Source organism: Gossypium hirsutum, chromosome A10 (genome assembly GCF_007990345.1).
Source record: "Gossypium hirsutum isolate 1008001.06 chromosome A10, Gossypium_hirsutum_v2.1, whole genome shotgun sequence".
NCBI lineage: Eukaryota > Viridiplantae > Streptophyta > Magnoliopsida > Malvales > Malvaceae > Gossypium > Gossypium hirsutum.
Window position 1 is genome coordinate 89,924,231 of NC_053433.1, and position 13,974 is coordinate 89,938,204.

The 13,974-nt window shown below is 34.5% G+C and overlaps 1 non-coding gene across 1 annotated transcript; it reads left to right on the forward strand.

The window, feature by feature from the left end:
* Positions 1-12,331: 12,331 nt before the first annotated feature.
* Positions 12,332-12,437, forward strand: LOC121208756 (small nucleolar RNA R71). Its single transcript, XR_005903881.1, has one exon. It is a non-coding gene; the product is annotated as a small nucleolar RNA R71 (small nucleolar RNA).
* Positions 12,438-13,974: the final 1,537 nt, after the last annotated feature.

A 13,974-nucleotide genomic window follows, 5' to 3' on the forward strand; every position in this document is an offset into this window, starting at 1 on the left:
CTAATTCCATCCCAAAAGACATCAATTCATCCATAGAAGGAACATCATATACATTTTCCAAAATGAATAATAGCCATTATCTAGGCTTAATACAAAATGAAAGGCTTTTATCTTAAGCCAATATACATAAACAATTCTTAATAATACAACTCCCTAGTCTAGCCCTATACATGCCATAATAAAAAATATAAATCCAACTATACTGAGTATTATGGCTGATAGTGTGATCGATATCTCTGACTTCAAGGGATCCTCGAGTAAAGTGGCAGTCCTGAAAGAAAAGTGAAGGAAAGAGAGTAAGCATAAAGCTTAGTAAGTTGCATATAAATATATATAAAACAACAACTTCACCGTTTATCAATTATGCTCATAGCTCAAAGGTAAGTATAAACTGGACTTACTCATTACCATCAACTCAAATCATATTTTCTAATCGAGCTCATTACTCATGCCTACCAAATAGGTACCTGTAACACTTACAACATTATCATACTTTCCTTATTAAATCTCTTTCTTAAATCTTAAAGTTGAACCTTTTGGAATACTATCGGATATTCTATAAGCCTCAAACATGGGTTAAGTTGTTGCTGCCATGTCCCAGACATGGTCTTACACTAGCTTTCTCCATCGAGGCCAATCCCATGTCCTAGACATGGTTTTACACTAGCTCTCGTGTATACGTGCTAATGCATGTCCCAGAAAATGTCTTACACTAGCACGAAACTTAGCCGATGCATGTCCTAGACACGTCTTACACTCGCTAACATCATCGAGGCCAATGCATGTCCCAGACATGTCTTACACTGGCACTCACCTCTACGCCGATGCCATGTCTCATACATGGTCTTACACGGGCTATCATGATGCGGCTGATGCATGTCCTAGACATGTCTTACAATAGCCCTCGTCTCAATGCCGATGCCATGTCCCAGACATGGTCTTATACTGGCTCTCACATAACCCCATGTCATGGCATGAATATTCGGTTTGTTTTTTGGGGTTCTTACTGGATCTTTCGACTTTCTCAATCATAAATACATATACTTAGTTCCAATTCTAGAAATTTATGCTATATCAAATCAATAACAATCAAATACATGCATTAATAATATAGTTGTATTATTTACATACAACTTACCTCGGTTTACAAAAAGTACTTGACTAGTCGGCTTAATCGGATTGCTTGGCTTTGCCCTGGTCTAGGCTCGATTTTGGCAAATCTTGATCTATAATAAAATATGCACTCATTCAGTTATTAAACACAATTAGGCTATCTAAAATTTACATCTTTGGTAAAATGACCATTTTGCCCCTAGACTTTAGCAAAATGACCATTTTACCCCCATGCTCAAAATTCGATTTTTATCGAATTTCTTCATATTTCAAGCCTAGCTAAACTCTTTTTACTACTATAGGAACCCCAAATTCTCACTATTTCACACACTTATTACTTAATTTGCAACTTATGCAAAATAGTCCCTTTAGGTGTTTCCATGTTAACACCCTTCATAAAAGTTGTTTATAACAAAACTAGGACTCATATTCCTCCATAAAAACTCAGCATATACCACAAATACATCCATGGAAAAATCCTAAACTCTTGACCATTTTGTAAGATATCACCCTCATTTGAAAGCTCATGCTTCAAGGGTTTCAAAAGTGTAAAAATATTAAAGAAAACTGATTTTTGAGTGCTTTAAGTTGCTGAAGATTTTTGAGCTTTAAAACCTCAATATTTGATGATAATTTTGGTGAAGAAAGAAGATGGAGAAGAAGAAAATGATAGCTAGGCTTTTAGGCATTATTTTATCACCAAATCATGACATCATCTACCTAATACTTTGACTATTTGTTTAAAATCCATCGCATGTTCGGCCAACAATATTAAAAAAGGTGTAATTTCCCTTTAAAAGCCCTCAATTTTGATTTTCTAGCTATTTAACACATTTGGGTACTAAAATGTAACTTTTGCCCTTTTTGCGATTTAGTCAATTTTCGCAATCGGGCTTGAAAATATTAAAATTAACTCACCAAATTTTTCATGCACTAATATACTCGTGCTATAACCTCATAAAGATAATAAAAATAATTTTTCTATCTTTGAATTTGTGGTCCCGAGACCACTGTTCCGACTAGGCCCTAAATCGGGCTGTTACAGCACGGACTTTTCAAACAGAACGGTGTTTTTCTAAACACACTTCAATGTGACGTCGCAGATTCAACCATAACGTCTAGGACAGGTTTGAGGTGTTACAGATGTGGACAATTTTCTCTAGGGATGGAACAATACTTTCGTACGATAAGCATTAAGCATGATGCCATTAAGGTAAACACTACTGATGTCTATTTTATTAATGTTACTCTTTTGTAGTGGCGTCATAGGTTCACTGATGAGAAACAAGGTGGAACCATGACCGAAACTTAGGAGGAGTTCCAAAAGGAGTTTAAGAAGCAGCTTTACCTACAATATACCGACAAGGAGGCTCAGGCTAAGTTGCACTGGCTTACCCAACAAGGCACTGTTCGGGAGTATGTTCAAGAGTTTAGTGAATTGATGCTTCAAATCTCTAACTTGAGTGAGAAAAAATCTTTCCATTGGTTTAAAGATGGGGTTGAAGCCTTGGGTGAAGCAAGAGTTACATTGATAAGGTATCACTAAGCTTACTATAGCCATTGTTGTGGCAGAATCCTTTGTCAAGTTTGGTTTAAGGAAAGACAAATTTGAGTCTTCCAAGCCCAAAGAGATGGATAATGATGGGAGAGACCATGATGAAGATGGAAATGGAAACAGTGGCAATGGGAAACCACCTAATGGGAAGCCGAAGCCCAACAACAAACCGGAAAGGTTAGTGAAATACTTCTTTTTTGATTGTTTGTATACAGTGAGGGATTGTTCGAAAAGATTCGTGCTTTCTACTATCAAAGGGTATGATGAGCTAGAAGAAGTGCGCATGAGGTTTGGTTCAACTACAAGGGGTGTCAAAATTGAGATGGCCAAGTAAAATGAGAAAAAGCCAGTTAAGTGCTTCTTGTGTAATAATTTCCATCAAATAAGAGACTGCCCAAAGAAATCCAATTTCGCTGCTATCAACAAAGGAAAGGAACTGGAGTCTAAAGAGAAAAAGATTTCAAATCTTGGATCAATGGTACTTACTACTACGAAAGGAATAACAAGAAGGTATGGTTGATATTTGTGGACATAAACATCATAAGTAGGAGAATGAGTACTTTAATTGATACGAGAGCATTATATTTATTCATATCAAAGAAAGTCGTGAGCAAACTTGGTCTCTCGGTTAGAAAATTGAATAAGAAGATTAAGATGGTAAATTCTAAAGAGGACCCAACTGTGGGAGTAGCATGAGGAGTGGAGCTACAAATCAATGAGCGGAAGGGAAGGAAGATTTTGAGGTAATCCACATAGATGGTTATGACCTTGTTCTTGGCTCGAAATTCCTGGACTGGATAAAGGTGTGTCTTTTTCCTTTTTTCAGTTACATTCATATCTTTGATGATTCACAGCCACACTGTGTTGTGTTGATAAATCGAGGCATGAGGGTTGGGACCAATGTAACACCCAGTTTTGGTGGGTCTTAAGTTTGGTGGGTAACCCGAAAGTAGTTTGAGTGGCGAAGTCCTATCTATCCAATAGATACTTTCGGTGCATAGTTGACATTAGAGTATTATGCAATGATTGTTCTCTAAATGTGATGAGTTGTAAAGAAGAAGAGATTGCTAAGAATAATGAGGATTTTGGGGGTGAATTGGGTTATCGCCAAAGGTATTGTACACCCAATTTATTGGGTTATCAAGTTAGTTATGTACTAACGAGGTAGTTAGGATGGAATGAAGGGTTGAACCAGAAATATAAAATATTAAAATTTCATTTTCAGTTGTAAACCATTTTTATTAAGGCGGTCTTGAAAGTTAAAGGCACATGTCAGGTTCCAATAAGAGCTTAGGTTATTTATATAGATACTTAGGTTAGAAAAGAAAGAGTTTTTCTTCTTCCTTCCTCAAGAATTATTGTTACCTAAATCTTAAATAATTTACAGTATTTCTCTCTGCTTCAAGCAGGAATTGTAGATCTGGATCTTCACCAATGATTGCTCCATGACAAGGCAAGATTTATGACTCTACTTGTTATATTGTGAAAGAGTAAGCATGTTGGATCTGGTAAATCAGTAAGATGAAGATATAAGGCATTGATTGAGGATTTTCAATGTTAGAAATGATGGGAAAAGGGATATGTGAATAGATCTTGATGGATTTTCATGTTCTGTAGAAGTAGTTGCTACTGATTTGCGCAGTAGAAGTTTGGATATGGAGTTTTGAGCTATTGTAAGTGAGAATTAGGTGAGACTCTGAACTGACTCATGCATGTATATTGTTCATATGAGGTGTTTCCATGGTAACTAATCAAACTAGGGAATATGAACCAGAAATGTATACTCTAAATGTTTGTTAAGGTTCGAATGTATAGTTGGTATGAATCTAACAAGTGAAGTAACTGGAGTTTGAGTATGTCTGTACGGCATCCTCTGAAAAGGAACTAAAAGAATGTTATTACCCAATAAGGTTCCCTACGTGTCCCAAGACGGAGATGGGAAAACCTCACGTAACGTGAATTTAGGCAAATCCATATCATAAACCTGATAAGAAAGAAAAGCCTCTGTGGCAAAATATGAAAAGGATCCCTTATGGAAAACTTCGTAAGGAATGCTTTCATAGCGCACTTTTAAGAACCTCCCTCGTGGCTAACTATAAATAAATAACCTATGTGAAAAATTCTAACGTGATAACCTTTGTGACAAAAACCTAAAGAAATGATTTACATGGAAAATTTTGAAAGTAATGCCCATGTGACACAGTTTAGCCTGGACTGATAATATGTTGTCGTTTTAAAGGTTTAGCCTAGACTAGTAACCTTACATGTATATATAGCTCTAGCTAGGTTATTTTTCTGTGTTGTCATTGGTTTAGCCCAAATGGGTAACCTGACACATATATTTTTGAATACGATTAGCTCAAATGAGCATCATCTGTTTCTCGGACTTGTGAATTGATTTCTTTTATAAAGTTCCATTGGAAAAACAAAGATTGTGTAGTGTTAAACTATTTCATTAAAATGGATAAAGATATGAATTATGAATATTCGTATATTGCTGTTTATTGACTTGGAATTGTTGAATAATGCTGTGCTAAGGTTAACACTTTGAAATGGCAATACAAAATGGTTATATGAATTGTTTATATGGAATGGTTATATGAATCAATTATACAAAAATAGAAAAAAAAATAATTATATGAATCGATTATATGAAAATAATTATAACTGTTATATGAAATGTTTATATGGATAGATATGTAAGAAGGGACATTTGAAATGAACATTTAAAATGGAAATGTGAATTGTTAAATGAATAAATGTTGAATGAATGGTATACCAAATGTGTTTACTTGTATATGTTTTATGACATGATAAAGTTAAAAGTTTAGTATATGTGAACTCACTAACCTTGTGAGACTTGTGATATGTATAGGTTAATAATGAACTCATGAACTTGCTTATGAATTTTAATTGCAAAATGTTTAAGTTACAACCTTTACGGCAAGTTAAAGTTTAAGTTTAATACAAACTTTCTAAGAAAATATTTGCTTACATCTGTTATGTTGTTTTTCTTGTAGATCGTCGAAAGGTTGTCGGTTGGAAGTTTCTGTTCGAGCTCTCACTATCCGTTCATCGACTTAGTATAATTGTGATTACTTTGTTTTAGGTTATAAGTGGCATGTACTAGGAGTTCAAATTAACTTGTTATTAGACATGTTGTTCTATGCTTTGTTAGGTGATGTTGTGGTTATGCTTATTTGGCTCTTTTGGTATGTTTTAACCATATGTTTATAAATGGTAAGATTCATACCTTTCCAAGTTTGGTTTTAATTGTGGTTTAAGGTTATGAAATGCTTGATAGATTCATGTTTTGTGTTTTGGGAAATGATGTATGTGATTTTGATTCTAAATGTTTGAATTCTGTTACCAATGAGGGTACATTGATTAAGTACTTTAGGTTGAATGTTTTTAGTATGCTTTTGCAATTTTGAATGTGATTTGAATAGGTGGAAATGGTTGGGTTTGATACCTAAGAAATGATGTTTAAAATTACTTGTTTTTTAGGTCATTTCGGTTACACGTAACTTAGGACACAATCTGTCATACGGCTGTGTATGGCACATGGCCGTGAGCCTTATTAATTTTTAGGTGCAGGTTTTTCCACCGGTTTTTCCAGTTGATCCAAAATCTATAAAACGGAGTAAACAATAACACATAGAGTAAGCTAACTTAGCTTAGTAAATCATAAGCAAATAAACAATCCCAAGATATTATCAACTCATTTTAAGCTAACTGAATTACATGATTATTACCAAGCTTAATCTCAAACCTACAAGTGAGATAAATAATACATCTTCATACACAATTCTACCTTGGCCGAATGCTCACATAAACATATTAACCAAGTTTAAATCGACTTCCTAAACTAAAATGTCATTATATAATCAAACACACATACACATATTTACATAAGCTCAAGAATTCGATTATAATATCATGTGCACAAACTACTTCCATGACCGAATATACATGGTCACATATAAATGCATATCCAAGAATCAATTCCATATTATTCATACCATTTGTTCAAAACCGAATACACTTTTTTAAATCATGTATATTTATTCTTTGTATCACATAACTTATATCATCATACATGTCACATACTTACCTTATTACTGGTAGCTAACAAGCTAAATCATACTTGGCCCTTTTAACTCATTTTACACATCCGATCATGATTTACCTTTGCCCCATGAATCATTCAGAATTGGATTGCACACTCGGATAATCACACATATCGTACAATGCCAACGTCCTAGGCGTGGTCTTACATGTAGTCACATATCGATGCCACTGTCCCAGACAGGGTCTTACTCGTACACATATATCGGAATCACATATCGATGCCATTGTCTTACTCGCACACATATATTGGAATCCTATGTCATGACATATGTATCCTAGCTATTCCTAAGGTTCATACGGGGCTTTCGGACGTCGTAACTCGGTCGAAATGAATGCTCGAACATGGTTACCAAGCTTATACACATTCGAAAATAGCATATATAAATTCATATTTTGCATACCAGCATTTATATTTAGCATTTAACTACAATTAGATACGTCTATTTACTTATAAACTTACCTCGAACGATGTAAAACGGAACAGAGCAGCTGGTCGACGACTTTCGTTTTTCCCCGATCTAAATTCGATTTCTTTAGTTCTTGATCTAAACATAATCAAGTTAAGCTCATTCAAACATAGATTCATTCAATTTAATCCAAAAACACATAAATGGTAAAATTACCATTTTACCCCTGTCATTTATAATTTTTACAATTTAGTCCTTATTGCAAAAAACACAAAATATGCAAAATTTCCCTACACCCATTTTTGGTTGAATATTCCTAATGTTCATACAAGTCCACATACTTCGTTTATTTCACATTTTATTCCCTCAAATTATTATTTTTGTAATTTAGTCCTAATTACTCAAAATCATCAAAAACTCCAATATAAAATATGTTAGTCTAAAACATATCTTTCATATTTCATCATCAAACAACAAAAATCACATGCTCTCAACAATGACATAACTCAAATTATTCACCAAAATAAAAAATTCAAGCATGGGTTTTGTAATACTCGAAGCAACGATCTCAAAAACGTAGAAATTATCAAAAACTGAGCTAAACACATACCTTAATCTAGCTTGAATAAGGTCGAACCCTAGCTTTCTTTTTATTTTCTTTCTTGTTTATGTTTCGGAAATAGTGAAAATAATATAAACCATGGTTTTAATTATGTTATTATAAGATATATTATAACATATTATTTCATTTACAGTTTTAACCTTTTAATTATAATACAAAATCATTATAATCTAAGGTCATTACCGTCCACCACTCATAAATTTGGTCTAATTGCATTATAAATGCCTCCACTTATAAAGACAACTACAATTAAGCACTTTCACATTTAACCGCCAACTTTTCTTTTTACGCGATTAAGTCTTTTTATTAAATCGGACACTCAAACAATAAAATTAAATCACGAAAATTTCACAAATATAAATTCACACAAAATAAACACAAAAAATAATTTTAAAATATTTTTTTGACTTGAATTCGTGGTCTTGAAACCACCGTTCCGATTAGGGTCTAAATCGGGCTGTTACAACTTTCCCCCCTTAGGGATTTCCGTCCCCGAAAATCTTACTAGTGAATAGGTTCAGATAATGTTCTCTCATTGCATCCTCTGGCTCCCACGTTGCTTCTTCAACACCGTGCTTATGCCACAGTACTTTAACTAACGAAATTTTCTTATTTCGTAACTCCTTAATCTCACGAGCCAAAATGCGAATCAGTTCTTCTTCGTACATCATATCGGGCTTAATCTCGATCTCAGACGGACTAATCACACGTGAGGGATCAGATTGATATCTATGAAGCATCGAAACATGAAATACATTGTGGATCTTTTCTAACTTAGGTGGCAACAATAGTCTATAAGCAACCGGCCCGATACGCTCTATAACCTCATAGGGTCGAATAATTCTCGGACTCAATTTTCCTTTACGACAAAATCGGAGTATTTTCTTCCATGGTGATACTTTCAAGAAAACTTTATCTCCGATCTGAAACTCTATATCCTTGTGTTTCAAGTCTGCATAAGATTTTTGACGATCCGATGCTACTTTCTGACTTTCACGGATTACTTTCACTTTCAGTTTAGTTTCTCTGATCAAGTCGACCTCGTGTATCTTATTTTCACTGAGCTTAGTCCAGTATAATGGTGTACGACATTTACGACCGTACAAAGCCTCATAAAGTTCCATTTTGATACTTGATTGAAAGTTTTATTATATGCAAATTCAATCAGAGGTAGGTATCGTTCCCATGTACCTTCGAACTCGAGAATGCAACAACTCAACATATCCTCAAGTATCTGAATGATTCGCTCAGACTGGCCATCTGTTTGCGGATAGAAGGTAGTACTAAAATGTAATTTCGTACCTAGTGCATCTTGCAGTTTCTTCCAAAGCCACGATGTAAACCTCGGATCTTTATTCGAAACAATAGATATAAGCACACCGTGTAATCTCACAATTTGAGAAACATACAATTCAACCAACATATCAAGTGAGTAGTCTGTACGTATCGAAACAAAATGAGCCGACTTAGTTAATCTATCCACAATAACTTAGATTGCATCTTTCTTACTCAGTGTCAACGGCAAACCAGATACAAAATCCATAGTAACTCTGTCCCATTTCCACTCAGGTATCATAATCGGCTGAAGTAATCCGGAAGGCACCTGATGCTTGGCTTTTACTTGCTAACAGACTAAACATCTTGCAACAAAATCAAAAATGTCTCGTTTCATACCATGCCACCAATAAAGCTGTTTCAGATCATTATACATATTTGTACTACCTGGATGAACAGATAACAGACTACTGTGAGCTTCATTCAAAATCATCTGAATCAACTCTGAATTCCTCGGGACACATATTCGATTCTTGAATCTCAAATAGTCATCAGCATCAATTTTGAATTTTAAATCAGCATTTGTCTCACACTGAGCTCGTTTTGCCAATAATTCATTATCAGCCTTCTAGGCATCACATATTTGTTGAACAAATAACGGTCCAGCTTTTAATTTAGCTATTATCGAACCATCATCAGACATAGCCATATGCGCATTCATTGCACTCAAAGCAAATAGTGATTTTTGGCTTAAAGCAACAGCAACAACATTAGCCTTTCCCAGGTGATAGTTAATCACAAGTTCATAGTCTTTTAACAATTCTAGACAGCGGCGTTGTCTTAAATTCAAATCTTTTTGAGTCATCAGGTATTTTAGGCTTTTGTGATCAGAATAAACATGACATTTCTCACCGAATAAAAAGTGGTGCCATATCTTTAATGCAAATACAATAGCTTTCAATTCTAAGTCGTGTGTCGGATAGTTTGTTTCATGTGGCTTTAACTGTCTCGAAGCATAAGCTATAACTTTTCCTTCCTGCATCAAAACATAGCCCAAACCATTTAAAGATGCATCACTATAAATAACAAATTCTTTACCCGATTCTGGCTGAACTAGCACTAGAGCTTCAGTCAAAAGAGCTTTCAACTGATCAAAACTTTTCTGGCATTTCTCTGACCACTCGAACTTAACATCTTTCTGCAATAGCTTCGTCATCGGAGCTGTAATCATAGAGAAACCTTTCACGAACCATCTATAATAACTAGGAAGTCCTAGAAAACTTCAGACTTCAGAAACATTCCTCGGAGGTTTCCAATCGAGTATAGTTGAAATTTTGCTCGGATCAACCAGAATACCCGATGCTGATACCACATTACCCAGAAAACTGACTTCACTTAACCGAAATTCAGTAAATACCAAAACTCACATTTACTGAATTTCGCATACAACTACTTATCTCGCAAAGTCTGTAACACAAGTCTCAAATGTTCAGCATGTTCAGCTTCATCAAAAGAGTAGATCAAAATGTCATCTATAAACACAACCACAAACTGGTCTAGATACAGTCTGAAAATTTGATTCATCAAATCCATGAAAATAACAGGTGCATTAATGAGTCCGAATGGCATAACTAAAAACTCATAGTGTCCATACCTCATTCGAAAAGTAGTCTTTGGCACGTTTGAGTCTTTAACCCGCAACTGATAGTAGCTTGATCTCAAATCTATATTTGAAAACACTATAGCCCCTTTCAATTGATCAAACAGATCATCAATCTGTGGCAACGGATACTTATTCTTTATAGTCACCTTATTAAGCTGTCTATAATCGATGCACATTCTCATAGTTCCATCTTTCTTTTTCACAAACAACACAGGTGCACCCTACAGAGAGAAACCCGGTCATGCGAAACCTCTATCTGTCAATTTTTGCAACTGAACTTTCAATTCTTTTAGTTCTGTAGGTGCCATTCTGTGTATTATTGAATGATTTATGGTGTATTATTGCATGATAACACGGTGATTGATAACACGGTGTGTGAAACATGAAATTTATACTAATGGTTGTTTAATTGAAGCTTCCATGGAATGGTTTACTAGCGACTAAGGTATGGCACTTGTTTGATTTATTCTGTGTTTGATGTGCATGAAATCAATTGATTAATTCTATTTAATTGAGGCTTAATTGATGTCAATAAATTCAACTGAAGTTGTGTGTATATGTATGTTAGTTAATCGTAGTTAAATCAGGTTAAATTGGCTATTTAATTATGCAAAATCAGGTTTTAAAACTAGTTTTTCGCAAAAATAGGTGCAGTGGCTTTTACACGAGAGTGTGCTTATCCACACGGGTGTGTGAGGGGTTGAACACGGGCGTGCAGATAAGTGACATGGGTGTGTGGAAATTGGAGCTATCACACACAGGCGTGTGCGACCTGCCAAAAAGTTTTTCACGACACAAACAGGGGCATTTGATGACACACAGTCATGTGGGTTTTTGGGGTTTTAAATTTTTGTCTTTTTAAATTGGTATTCTAATTTGTTTATGTTACAATTTAGTTCTGAAAATTGATTAGTCTAATTAGAGCCTTAGATGATAAGGAAACTTGGTAAAATTTTAGGATTAGTCTCATGATAGGTAGAATTCAATAGAAACACACTTAATTTGTAACTCAAAATAGGTCCTGATAGTTTGTATGTGTTACAATTTAGTCCATAATAATGAAACTTGAATTAGACATAGCAAACGAACTCAATTTAAGCTGAAATTTTTTGGCTTGCATAATTTTGAAAAAATAAGGTTGGTAAACATTTAGATCTAAAATCGGGTTAGTTTTACCATAAGTGGTAAAATGACAAAAATGCCCTTAAGTTAAATTACCTAGGAAAAACTTAAATTGGCTCATAATTTTCTTCCGAGTTAATAGATAACTAATATTCAGATAAGATTGAGGTGTTATAAGGTCGAGGTGTGTCTTAGGTGGTCGTTAGCCGGAGAGTCACTTAGGTGGCCAATGTAATGCTTTGAATTCGGGTCGGTCTATCCCGATTGCATTTGGGGTGTCACATGTTGTCTGTACATCTTTTATTGGACCACATATATCAATCAATTGACAGGCTCGTTTATAAGTGAAGTTCATAAGAAATCCTTCGGATGCTCTATCTAGATTAGACCTTAAATTCTCGTCCAGAACATGGTAGAAAAACAACAATTGTAACCACTCCTGCATCCTATGATGGGGACATTTTCTTAATAGCGATTTAAATTGCTCCTTAGCCTCGTGTAAGTTTTCACCCTCAATCTGCTAAAAATTTGGGATATCGTGCCTTAGCTGGACAAATTTCTCGATCGGAAAAAATCTATGTAAAAATCATCTTACGAGTTTATTCCATGTGGTGATCGAACTTGGAACCTTTAATTCAAGCCAAGAATACACGTCCTCACATAATGAGAATGAGAACAACTGAAGATGAATAGCATCATCAGTGATCCCGTTAAACTTAAAGGTATCACATATTTGAAAAAGCTGATTTAGGCGCTGATCTGGATCCTCCATGTTCCCTCGAAACTACAATGTGTTTTGGATCATCTATATTAAGGTTGGATTGATCTCAAAATTATCGGTGCTAATCACCAGTTTATCAACATTTCCTCAGATGGCATCTAGAGTTGGTGATGCATATTTCCCCAGATGGCATCTAGAGTTGGTGATGCATAGTCACTTAGTGTCCTCTCCTGTCAAGCCATTAGTAGCTCTCCTTGGATTTATGCTGGTGGTTTAAGTAGATCATTGTCCCTCAATTGACATTGCGTCTAAAAAATTGCTCTGGCTTAGAATATGGTTCGATCGAGGTGCTACCGCTTCTAGTCGTAAACAATCCTAAAGATTAAATAAATAAATAAATAAAAATAAATATCATATCTATAGTCTTTAACTTTCCTACTTATCCTATTAATTGTAAAGATATTTTCTAGATTTAATGCTGAAACCTCCTAGGCAATGATGCCAACCACCTTTCTGCCATCAAACGTGTGAATCTTTGACTAAAAATTATTACACCAAAAATATCTAAAATAAAGCAACAGTGTCCGCAAGTATATAGGTCAAATTGTAATATAGTAAAGTATTACAACAGACCACAGGAAAGTATTTCGAGGATCATACCAAAGGGAGGATGAATTAAATCTATTGAAAACACTTTTACAATAACATGTCTAAATAGTAATAATTAAATACTATATTACAACAACCAATAAACAGAGATAATATCATAAACTAAATAACTAAAATAAATAAACACAAATAAATAAATGAATTAAATCAATCAAGAATATTAACTTGTTTTAGTAATTGTAATTAACTTCGGATTTGAGTTTTAAGGTGAATTAGCTAATAACTAACCAATTATTACCTCTCAGCCTCTAATTGATTAATTAATTGACGGATACTCGCTTATCTTCTGACCTCACTTTCTTAACCAGGATAAATCATTATTTTCTCAACAAACTTATCTCTCAACCTCTTTTAACCTTTGATTGTTTCCTAGGGTTTAAGAATGCGTAATTTATATCAACTAATTCTATAGGAAACCCTTACTACTCCATTAATCACTCTGACATCCACTCGTTAATCGTCCTTAAGGGAATTAGCTACTCATGATATTCATAATCTCAATCTCAATTGAAATAAAAATGTAAATAAACACAATTAAATCTAAAGAGAAAAGAGATAAAGAAATAATCATGTCAATGTAGATTGAAGTGCAGAGTAGTAAATCTCTTGATTGGGGTAATGAGAGTCGTAACTTGCAAAGAAAAAAACATTTAAGAAAGTAAAAGAAAACTAAATCTAAATCCTACTCCAAAACTA